General features: G+C 30.1%; 1 protein-coding gene across 1 annotated transcript in view; it reads right to left on the reverse strand.

Annotated features, from left to right (window-relative positions):
- LOC148274928 (putative phospholipase B-like lamina ancestor) overlaps nucleotides 1–12,286 on the reverse strand; it is an 87,952-nt gene that overhangs the window by 16,904 nt on the left and 58,762 nt on the right. Inside the window, exon 2 of the mRNA XM_088236439.1 lies at nucleotides 11,089–11,201. The gene's annotated coding sequence lies outside the window, so the exon portion shown is untranslated. The remainder of the gene's footprint in view (nucleotides 1–11,088; nucleotides 11,202–12,286) is intronic.

A 12,286-nucleotide genomic window follows, 5' to 3' on the forward strand; every position in this document is an offset into this window, starting at 1 on the left:
TGGAGCTGACCGAGTAAAAATGAAAGAAGGGTGAACTTATTGAAATGTAATCTCACGAACGTGTGGCAAATCGATGAACGACAGAGTTACGAATGATGAAATTATACAAGAACAAATCTGAGAGATATGACGATAAGATTAAATAATGATCACTAATGTGGTTTGGCCCTTTAGAACGAATAGTTAATTAAATAATGGTAAAATACATATATGACGAGAATTAATTGTAACGTAGGACAAGGACAGATAAGATAAACCAGTCTCTCGTACATATTATACAATTTATATACATATAAGGGCGGGCATATTGACTAAGGCAATTTCTTCCTACCTACCCAAACCGTTCAGTTAAATAAAATTATAAGTACATGCACATGTTTTAACCGAATCTTATAATCTTATAAAACAATTTAAAACAAAAATTGACTTAAAAAATTACACTTATAATTTTATACAAAAATTAAAAATAAAAATTTATATTAATAATAACAATTTTACATTATACGAAAAGAGGAGAGGAGAGGTAGGGTGGAAAGAAGGAGAGAGGAACAACTCAAACATTTAGATAGTGACATTTCAATCTTGATTTAAATGTAAATAAAGAAGGGGCTCCCTAACATCAGTGGGTAGATTATATACATCTGTTGATTTTTTATGTTTAAATTTTTTATTGATCTTTGTTGCTCTGTATAAGCTGTTATAAAATGGCCAATGAAGGGGTGGTGATGGCTCCGGTTTGTCGATCGGATTTGCTTTTCTCGGTTTTGCAAAGCAAGCTAATGAACTAACATACCCTATCACCGTCAATATTAGGAAAATTAGATTGATGGTGAAGGACAAATTTATTATACACGCTGTTCCGGGGGCAAACCGCTAAATTTTGAAGGAACATTCCTCATGGTAAAAAATCCTAATAAAAAGATTTTTGAATATTTTTTTTGAAATTACATATGACGATCTATCCTCTATGCCTACGCTTACTGGGAAGAAGCGTAAAAAAAATGTTTTTGAAAACGGAGACAGTCCTTAATGTCTCGGTCTAGCTTCCCTTACACAAACCACTACCCTTCCCCTACCCAGCCCCTTTCAGCCCGCGACCGGTGCGCAAAAAAATAAATTCCTCTGAAGTTTTGCGGTATGGCTCTGAAAACCCGTGTATAAATAAATATATATGAATATGAATATATATATATATATACTTATATATATATATATATACTTATATATATATATATATATATATATACTGAGGTACACTGACGGTGATGAAAGCAGTAAATGTTAATTATAAATAACGCTAATATTTTATAAAAAAAAAAAAAACAATTTGACCGTTCAATTAAGCGTAAAATTTGTTTTTGCCATATGCGGATCTGAAAAGAGGCAGCAATACTTGGACCGGGTAAACTGAGGGGATTTCAAAGTTGATTTTTGTGAAGTCAAAGAGCCAAAATGGGGATATTTCGCGCTGTAGTTCACCAGTGCAATTGGGCCTCGTGGCCTGGTATGGTGGAAAACAAGATGTCGCCCCTGCCGCTTGCCCAATATATTATTGTCGCCTTTAGGTTTATTCAAATAGTACTCAACGTACTGTTTTATATACAATCGCAAATACGTAAATCGCTGTAAAATAATAAATTTGTACAATAAAGCTGTTTGTCTCCAAGCTACACAGTCATATTTACACTAGTATTTACGTATGAACGACCTTCTGTTTTAGAAGCGTCTCGCCTCGCTAAGGAAAGAAATGACGTATGTAAGTTTCTCTTCTTTTTTAATCCACCTTTGAAAAATCGATTTTTGCCTTTGTACTGTCTGAATATTACTTAAGACAGTTTATTTATTTATTTACACCTTTTATCAAAAATACAATTTTACGTTCACTTTGCCCAGCTAACAAAAGGTACATACCCCGTTCCAAGCTAGGCAATTACATTCTAATATATGATAATAGTTAACAAAATAACAGAGAGCACAGACAAATCAAATATAAACTTACTCGTTTACACATTTTGATACATATACATACATTTTTATTATTATTATTATTTTTTATATATACCTAATTTTACCTAATTATTTCTATATGTATGAATTAAGCTATTTTATTTTGTAATGTACATATATATGAATAAATAAATGATAAATGATAAAAAAATAAATAAATAAATAATGATAATGTTAGTTTGGTTTTTCTTTTATTTTTCTTTTATTTTCTTTTCTGTTCTTTTCTTTTCTTTTCTTTTCTTTTCTTTTCTTTTCTTTTCTTTTCTTTTCTTTTCTTTTCTTTTCTTTTCCTTTCCTTTCTTTTCTTTTCTTTTCTTTTCTTTTCTTTTCTTTTCTTTTCTTTTCTTTTCTTTTCTTTCCTTTTCTTTTCTTTTCTTTTCTTTTCTTTTCTTTTCTTTTCTTTTCTTTTCTTTTCTTTTCTTTTCTTTTTTTTTCTTTCATGGTCATGTCATACCATATATATGTGCTATAAACTTTTTAATAATTAAAAAAGGAATGGCCAACGCCCAGACGCTGTAGTCTTTGTGGGCATTTTTTCCAATTCATGTCATAGCTTAATTTTAAGATGTATTTTTCTTAAGTGAATTTTTGTAATTATATTTTTATATAATAGTATGTGTATGGAAAAAAAAAATAATACACACATACACATATATACACATATATACACATATATACATATATATGTATATGTATATATATATATATACATATATATATTTACAAATACATATATACACATGCACATACACACAGACGTACATACATCTATGCGCATACACATATATACATTCATAAAACACAGACAATTTATTTATAATGCAAAACTTCATGCTTGCCATCTGTATATATTTAAAAAAAAAATCTTTATTTTCATATTTTATTTTTGGCATCCAGTAGGAATCCGAGGCATGCATCCGAGGCATGCATAAACCTTTCTCTCCCGACTCCCTACGACCAATGTCATTTGTTGGCACTTTTAGCTGCTAACAAAGTATATCGCGAAGAAGGAAATGTATAACCTTTAGTGCTCATGTTTTTTTTAATGCAATGAAAATTCCATATATTATAATTAAAAACGTTTATTTTTACAAATCTACGTAATTTCAATAAATTAGAAATTTGCTCTGTGAGCTCTTCTCCCGTAAAAGTCCTGTAAATACTTTTGATTCCTAGACTAGTTCCGTCAGATCATTAATTTTTGACTCGTTTCAATTTTCTTTCTTGAGATGGTTCAAGGTCTCTCAAGACGGAACTTCAAGAAAATCTCAAATAATCAGTTATCTCTAAACTAACCAATTTGAACGAAGAAGTGATTAAAAAAAATAAAAATAACTATTTGTTAATAAATTATCAAACTAAGTAAAAAATATGTGTTGCATTATACGAGTGTAGGTGAGTTGTACTGCCATTTAAAAGGAGAACCCCGTAGCTGTCAAAATTCACTAAGCGTTGAAAAAAATAGGTGTCCGGATACCGGAAATCTATCACAACACATAAAAACGCAATAACGCGATTGTTTACTAGAACTTGTGACGTTTCAAAGTAGTTTATCTTTAATAAAACCATTTTAAATAATATTTTTGTACATTTTCGAAAAACTTCGCCGTACAATTAAACGCTATTTTAGCGCGTCTAAGAAAACCCTTTTAATATTCAATTTCCCGTAGCACTGAGATTCCTCATTGTACATCAAAGGGTTTTAAAAATTATTTGTTATACAAATACATGACGAGTGATACTTAAATCCACAAATTTGGAATAAACCAGTTAATTTCATCACAATGAAATCACACATTGTAAATAAATCAATAGTATACGAATACAGAAAATATAGACGTATTGTCTGTATTTTATTTATTCCAATTATGTAAGTGGCAAACGAGCGGAGGCATATATAATGGAGAAAAAAATGTTAGTGTGTGAGAATTGTGTAAATGTTTCTTAAAATTCAAACAATACTTTACATACAATTTATTTTAAATGCCATGGAAACCTTTTACTGTCACTAAAAAATATTGACACAAAATTGAAGTAAACTTTTAAGAAATTCCGTCAATAATACTATTTGTATTTCAGAAGAACAGTATTATTATTAATAATAACAAAAATATATTAATTATAATACAAAATTTAAAAAAATATATTTATGTATGTCGCACGTCGAGCGTAAAAACGTAGTACATATGTGCAAACTGTAGTTTAAAGATATGTGAATTTGAAAATATCACTTTGCTTGAAAAACTCAGTTTTCGAAAGTTAAAATAAAAAGTGTAGGTAAATGTTTTAATTTAATCCTACTTCCTTTTTACTCTTTCAAGCTTTTGAGAAATTTAATTATTTCTCATTAAATTGAGCATTTGCACTTACTTTGGTTTTACACTCACGGTGCAAGGATGAATGATTAATTGGCGGATTTAATTCTTCTGGCAATTTTTTAGTCAAACCAAACCAAAAAATGCACGATAACATTTATGAAAAAGTATTTTATACCAGATACCCATAATCACGATAAATTATTTTAAAAACATAGTTTATAATAGGCCACAGGAGTAAACAACTTTAATATTATATTAATAATTTGTATTAACCTTCAAACCACCTTCTTCTGGAGTTCAAAATCGTTCAATATATTGTCAATTGACTTCACCAGACATTTTGTTGACTTTATAAAACACAAAATAAATATCATAAATCACTGCACAAAATCGTCGCAAGACACAATGTTCTAATCAACATTTTACTATATTTTTTACAAGCGTTTATTTTATACATAACGAGAATCACTTTATAAAACTAAACTCAATTGACATATTTCATTAAACACTTAAAAAAACTCTGGTGGGTTGCAGAAAAAATGTGGTTCTCAGCGTCTTTGATTCCACTTTCCGTTAACATTGTGAGAATTTTTTTCAACACATCACAATAAGCTGAAAAAGGCTTTTAACATTCATTATCTCTACCGAATGGAAAATATTTTATTCAAGGCGATGAAATCATAGAAACAGTATTTATTTAAGATAACGAGATTTTTTAATCTAATTTTAGATTCTTCATTTGTATTATTTTTTGCATCCAGAGAAAAAATACGACGACGCTGTTACACTGATGGATCAGAATGCTATGTTAAAGGTTTCCTTACTTTGCGTTGTTTTTCTTATAGATAAAAGCATTCAATTGTTATCAGTTTGTTTTAAAAAAGTCTTACATGTTTAATCTACACACGGTGTTTCAGGAAAAGTCAAAGTCATGTTTAAAACAATCGTAATTTATGTAAAGAATGTTTTGAGTTTGTCAGAATGTTTGTCAACTACCCTCTAGGGAGCTGTCAATATTAACATATTACAACAGAGATGAATGATGTTCAAATATAGGCAGTATGGTGAAACTTACAGTGTGTAAAGTGGCCACCTAAACAAGCCGATGATAGGTCATGAGCCCTGTGGATACTTAGACTTCCACATTACCTTCTCTAAAATGTTCTTCATCTTTGTTGTAATATGTTAATATTAATGTAAACCATTAACTTTATGGCCAATGAAATTGAAACAAGTCACGAATGTAAGATTATTATGAGAATAAAGAAAGAAAAATACAAAAGTGCATCCGAACGTTAAATTATTATAAGAATTTAAGATTTTTATATGATTCTGTGAAAAAAAATGTATTTCTTTTTTTCTCTTTCACATGAAAATTGGAAGTTTAAATAAAAATTAACTTGAATTTAAAATAATAATGAATTCTTTAAATAAGTCTATTGAGCGAAAATTATTTAAATTTATTTCAACAGAGAAGGAAAATTTTTTGAGAAGGGAATATGGAAGTCTAGGCATTTACAGGGCTTATGACCTGTCATTGGCTGGTTTAAGTGGCCACTTTACACACTGTGTAACATTCACCATTCTGCTCAAGTTTGAACATCCACATTTCCTCAACTCTTCCATCTGTTGACTTTTGTAAAGTAAAAGAGCTGAAACCTTTATCACGTGGGTGAGATTCATCCGGCTGAACCAAATCACCTACTAGGCAACGCCTGAAAACAATTTTTCAATTTTTATACAATTTTTCCCTCTCTGTTGAAATAAATTTAAATATGAACAACTCCCTAGGGAGGAAATCCAGCCAGTCTGCAAGCATTTGGACATAATCAAACATTGTTGAGCGAAAATTATTTTAACTCCATACAGTACAAAATTATGTTTCTTTTAGAATATAATATCTGATTGGGGAACGTGTTTAAAATAATAAATAATAATTTAAAACGAACTCCCTCTTGAAACACGAGTTTTTACTCTATTAGAGAAGTAGAAACGTTATTATTAATTCTGTGTATATGAAACCTTTCTTATTTTGTAAACCACTTCATCAATAAATAAATAAAACAAAAAAAAAAACGTTTTATTTAATGTCAATAATAAATATTTGTAAATAACCACTTGAACCTGTCTTTTCGTCAGGACACTAATTTTTAAAATGTTTTTTTTAGTATTTATGATTTATAAAATAATAAATCAAACATTTACACGAGAAAAACCAATTTAATAGACTTACTGAAACTTTAAAAAACTTTAAAATATGGGAATGAAGTGATTTTTTTTTTTTAAGAAGTACTATCATATCCATTGGGATTAACAAATTACAACAGGGATGGAGAATACCTTAAATAAGGGAATATGGAAGTCTAGGCATTTACAGGGCTTATGACTTGTCATTGGCTGGTTTAAATGGCCAATTTACACCATTTACCCTATGTTTGAACATCCATATTTCGTCAATTCTTCCATTTGTTGATTTAAGTGAAGTTGAAGAGCTGAAACCTTCTTTGCTGTGAAGAGATTCATCTGACTGAATTATTTCACATACTTGGCAACGCCTGAAAACAATTTTTCAATTTTTAAACTTCTTGGGCCAGTTGGTTTCATTACATTATTTGAGTTAGTCCAAATGTTCGTAGACAAAAAACTGAGGGATGGAGATCTCCACCCTGTTGTAATTTGTTAATCTTAATGACTCCCGAGGGGGTGAAATCCAGTCTTTTGTCTACGAACATTTGGACTAATTCAAATATTGTAATATCCATTGGGAGTAAAAACAATAATTGTTTTATTTTATTTTTTAAAATACATATAATGCATGTAAATATTGAAGATACATTCTCTAGAGCTATTTTTGAGTCATAATGGCCTTTACACAACTCTTTTTTAGAGAACATGACGTCAAACTATAAGATATTCATTATGTATGCAGTTAATTGGTAGAATTCCATATTAAAATTTGTAAGGGATCCAAAATAAAATGCTTTTATTGGATTAAATTCTACTTATATATATTTTTTAAATACACAATAGTGTATGATATAAAACGAATTTGACAATGTCCTTACAAGACCAAACGCGTCACATTATGCATTCTTGCACATTAAAAAAAAGAATAAGTAGAATTTAATCCAGCAAAGGTATTTTATTTTGGATATCTTATTAAATTTTAATAATAAGATATTCGTCACGTATTTTGGTATACTCAATTTATGTTGATACGTCTAACGGGGTAAATGTATGGGACTTTTTGTTTTATATATTCTGTAATAATAACGTTTATGGTTATATTTGACCCACGTACCTCGGTCATTTTAACCTATATATATAATATGCATGTTGGTTTTTTATATATTTATATATTGTGAAAAGGGAAGCTGATCGAAGTGAACAAATTCATCAGCAGATTGCTGACTGAGATGATGAATATAGTTTTTGACTGCCTCTTCTCAAGATACAAACAATTGGAAAAATCGAGTGTCTCAATGCATCTAAACCCTCAAACAACAGAAGATCATCAAACAGACTCAAACTTAATCCATCTAAAACTGAGCTTCTATTGACAGCGACAAAAAAGCGATAACACCTTTTAGACCGATCTCCAATTTCAATCACAGGTTGTGATCTTACCCCTAGTGTAAATGTTAAACTACTGGGTTTTCATTTAGATTTAGATCTTTCTTTTCATTCTCAGGTCAATAAAATGGTAAGTGCCGGTTTCTTCCATCTCCAACAAATCAAATCCCCACGGAGAAATATTCCTATAGACACAACTAAAGCCGATTTAATATTGTATAAATAATTCATATTTTTATTTTGGGAATTTAAATTTAAACCGCATCCGGGAGCTCGCTAGATAATTTTGAGCCATTTATGATGTCAATTCTTAACGAAATACTGAAAAGAAAACTCAAACATCTCCGTGGTAAACACACTAGGTACTCCATAAAGCTTTTATGATTAGATAAAATTTGATATATTGTGGCCTTGCCAATCGTAAAGAAATGCTTTAAAGTTGGCATCATTCTTCCGTCTGTCGTAAAGTTTTTTATGATGTGAAAGAGCTGAAAAATTTACTGATGTGAGCGAAACTCTACCGATTTTTCATTTTATTTTTAATTAAAAAAATATTACTATTTTATACAAATACACTTGAATATGGAAGTAAAGAGTAACAAACTAAACTAAAAAAATGAGAAAAATATTGTTAATTTTAACATTTCCATTTACAGCAGTGAATTACAGCACAGAACACCCAGGCTTGAGAAAAATCCCGTTGAAATTTTGTGTTCTCACCGGAACCCAGAACCTTCCGTGAATGAGTAAAGCGTCTTGACGGACCTCTAAATAATAATAATTAAATGCTCTAATTTTTATTGCGTGTAAGAAAACATTTTTATATCAAATTTCCGGTGGCACTGAACTTCATTATTCCCGCAAAACTGCAAACACGGTTTCTTTTTTTATGGATTTCTCTATTTTAATATTTAAACTACAAGAACAATATCAACGAAATAAGTATGGGAAAAAAAATCATTAAAGGTAGTTATATTATTATATACAATTTATATTTAAATGAAGCATTTTAGGAAACGGAATACAAAAATTATATAAAAAAACACTGCTAACCTACCAGGCAAAAAAAATATTTATAATAAAAATAACTGAATTTAGAATAACATATTACAACAGAGATGAAGAATATTTAAGAGAAGGTAATATAGAAGTCTGGGCATCTACAGGGCTTATGACCTGTCAATGGCAGGTTTAAGTGGCCACTTTACACACTGAAACTGTGAACTGTGAACTTCACAAACATCAACAGATGAAAGAATTGAAGGAATATAGATATTCAAATATGGGCAGAATGGTGAATGTTACACAGTGTGTAAAGTGGCCTCTCAAACCAGCCATTGACAGGTCATAAGCCCTGTAGATGCCTAGACTTCTATTATTACCTTCTCTTAAATATTCTTCATCTCTGATGTAATATGTAAATATAAGCAGCTCCCCAGAAAGTTGAATCCAGTCCTTGTCTACAAAAATTTGGACGAACTCAAAATATTGTTGACTAAATTTAGAATTAATAAAAAAGGGTTTTCAAAATAACTTTTGTGTTCATCGGGAACTCTATTTAAAATGCGTTAGAGGATACATGCCCTTGTCCTATCTCATTACGTATTTGTATTTAGCTATTTAAATAATATACAATACTAGCGGAGCCGACAGACGTTGTCCTGCCCGAACGTTGGCTTGCCTGCTATTATCTTGGAAAAATACTTTTCTAGGTACTTGTTTGTGATTAAATTCCAAAACTAAAAATTGTTGATATTCAAAAAATATTGAATTTAAGTAGGTACTTGTTTATGGTTGAATTCCAAAACATAAAATAAATATTTTTTCAAATATGGCATTCTTTTTGCAAAGATCAAACTCCGGTTGTCTCACCAAAAAAGTGGTGTACTTATATAGGAATACGATTTTAAAAAATGTATTGAATTTAATATTATTTTAGTGTTACCAAAAATCTAATAAAAAGAAATAAATGGGTAGAAATTATAAGGAATTTAAGGAAAGAATCTGATTGAGATCCACAAAAAACAAACGCTGTTTGTAAACATAAAAAAACAAAAAAAAAATACACAAAAAAAACAACATCTTTCCATTTTTTGCAAATGCATTCTCCTCGAATGTAACCCTGGTAAATCGACGAGTAAAACATTTATGCTCCTAACTTATTTTTTACGTATTCGATTGAAGATTTTAAGATTTTAAGATTTTTTTTCTACGAACACGCACAGCGCAAAGATCTATATTTTTATGAAAACTGCACGTTAATCGGTTAAGCCGTTTAGGAGGAGTACGGTGACATCACACGTCCAGAGGAATTATATATATAAAGATTGTATAAAATCCTTCAAATAAATTTACCTGTCAGAACATGACTGTTCCTTTGTCGAGGCTTAAATAAACAAAAATGAAATATCTGAAATCTTGCCGAATAACAAGTAAATTCCTAAAATATTTCACATCCGCCCTATCAGAAATCAAACCAGGGACCTCAAGCATGGAAGGCCTTATTTTCATTAGCAGTTTTTGTCAATGACCTGATCATTATAAGTCTATTCGGTAATAATTTGGCGGCCTCCGTGGTGTAGTGGTCAAGACGCTTGACTCACTCACGGAAGGTTTCGGGTTTGATTCTCCGAGAGAACATAAAAATTTAATGTGATTCTTCTCAAGCCTGGGTGTTTTGTGATGTAATTCACCACTGTAATTGGGCCTCCTGACCTGTTGTGGTGCAAAAATAAAATAAATATAATTCAGTTAAGATTCTAAACAAAATTATCTATGCAGTAATCTGGTCGTTTGAAGGTAGTATTGTTACCTTTCAATGAATACATTAAACAATATTGGATATTATATTCATCATCCTCCTCCTATCTGAACCCAATGGTGCATTGGCTACTTTCTTAGTAAACTAATTGCAGCATATCTCGATCATCTGTTACATGAAGGCAGCTGAGTATATTTGATTAATATTTCATCTTGATCTTGCAAGAAATCGAACCTGAGATCTCGAGCACGATAGACGACTGCGCCAACCACTACATTACGAGGCGAACTTATCTTCACTCGGTTTTCTTTTCCATCGGGATTTCGGGAGCCATCAAGTTGAAAAAACTCGTCCAGGAGCCTGGTTCTATTTCATACACAGAACTGTGTATTTTTTTATTTATTACATAAAAAAAAAAAAAAAACTTACAGATCTCTGGTGGTTCTCCCACAGATGAAATGTAGCTCGTCTCAACCCATCAGGAACCTGTGGCAGAGCCTGGCCTCAATACTGGTGAGTATCCACTCTTAAAGCGCAACCTCCTAAAACAAATCAATTCATAAGTTTGTAACATAAAAGAAAAACCATCTAAATGAATTTTTTTAAAGTCTGTCGAAATTGAATATATACTTAAATTAGAATTGCCGGGCTATTAAAATACTGTAAAAAGTAAATATAATAAAATATAAAATAATTAAAATTGATATTTTTGGTCATGTCAAAAGCTGAAACAATCATAGAGCATGTATGACAAGATGTATGAATAATGTGGAAGAAGCTAGGAATATACGTCAGGATAGACGCATGTGGTTTTCCATTTCCACCCTCGTTAATTGCTGTTTTTTTTACTCTTTATTCAAAAAATGATTTAGATTTTAGATAATATATATTTAGATTTTAAAATATCAAACAATACGATTGTTTTAATACTATGAACAGTTCGACATCGGGAGCTCAGACATTAGTGTTATTTTTTTCATATAAAAAAGTACAGACCCGAATAAAACCTCAACCAAAGATGATAATTTTATAATATTTAGTTAAAAATAATGAAAAAGTATAAAAAAGAAGAGACGAAATAAAAATACAGTAAAATTAAAGAATTAACATAAACATTGATTATGATTTTTATGATTTTAGAAAGAAAGATGTTAAATGTTCATAAATGCAACTAAAATAAGATAAAACAATCTAATAAAATTCATCAAAAGTATAACAAAATAAACCATTATTTATTTTTTAAATTTAAAAATAAATCATATTTATCTATTTCTTGTAGTTTCAATATCATTCTGTCATCACTATAAGCCATGTATCAAAATAAAAGAAAAAACTGAAATATTTAGTCTTCATTTAAAGATTAAAATTTAAATTTAAATTTTGAATCGGGTTGTGGTCCCGTGGCTCGTGGTCTCGGACTCACGGCTCATGGGTCCGTGGTTTGAATCCCACTCTATCACAACTTGATTCCCATTTTCTATTAGTGAGTTTATTACAACTCGTTGAAAATGGCCCTCCAAATTAAATATTTTCAAAAAAAAAATTGAAATATAAATAAAACTTGAGTAAAACCTAGTTACTGCAATTCGCTTCCTGGAATTCATGGTTTCTGAAGAAATACCTGAGA

The sequence above is a fragment of the Micrasema longulum genome, unplaced genomic scaffold (assembly GCF_059751315.1).
Source record: "Micrasema longulum isolate JH-2025_06_02 unplaced genomic scaffold, ASM5975131v1 h1tg001557l, whole genome shotgun sequence".
NCBI lineage: Eukaryota > Metazoa > Arthropoda > Insecta > Trichoptera > Brachycentridae > Micrasema > Micrasema longulum.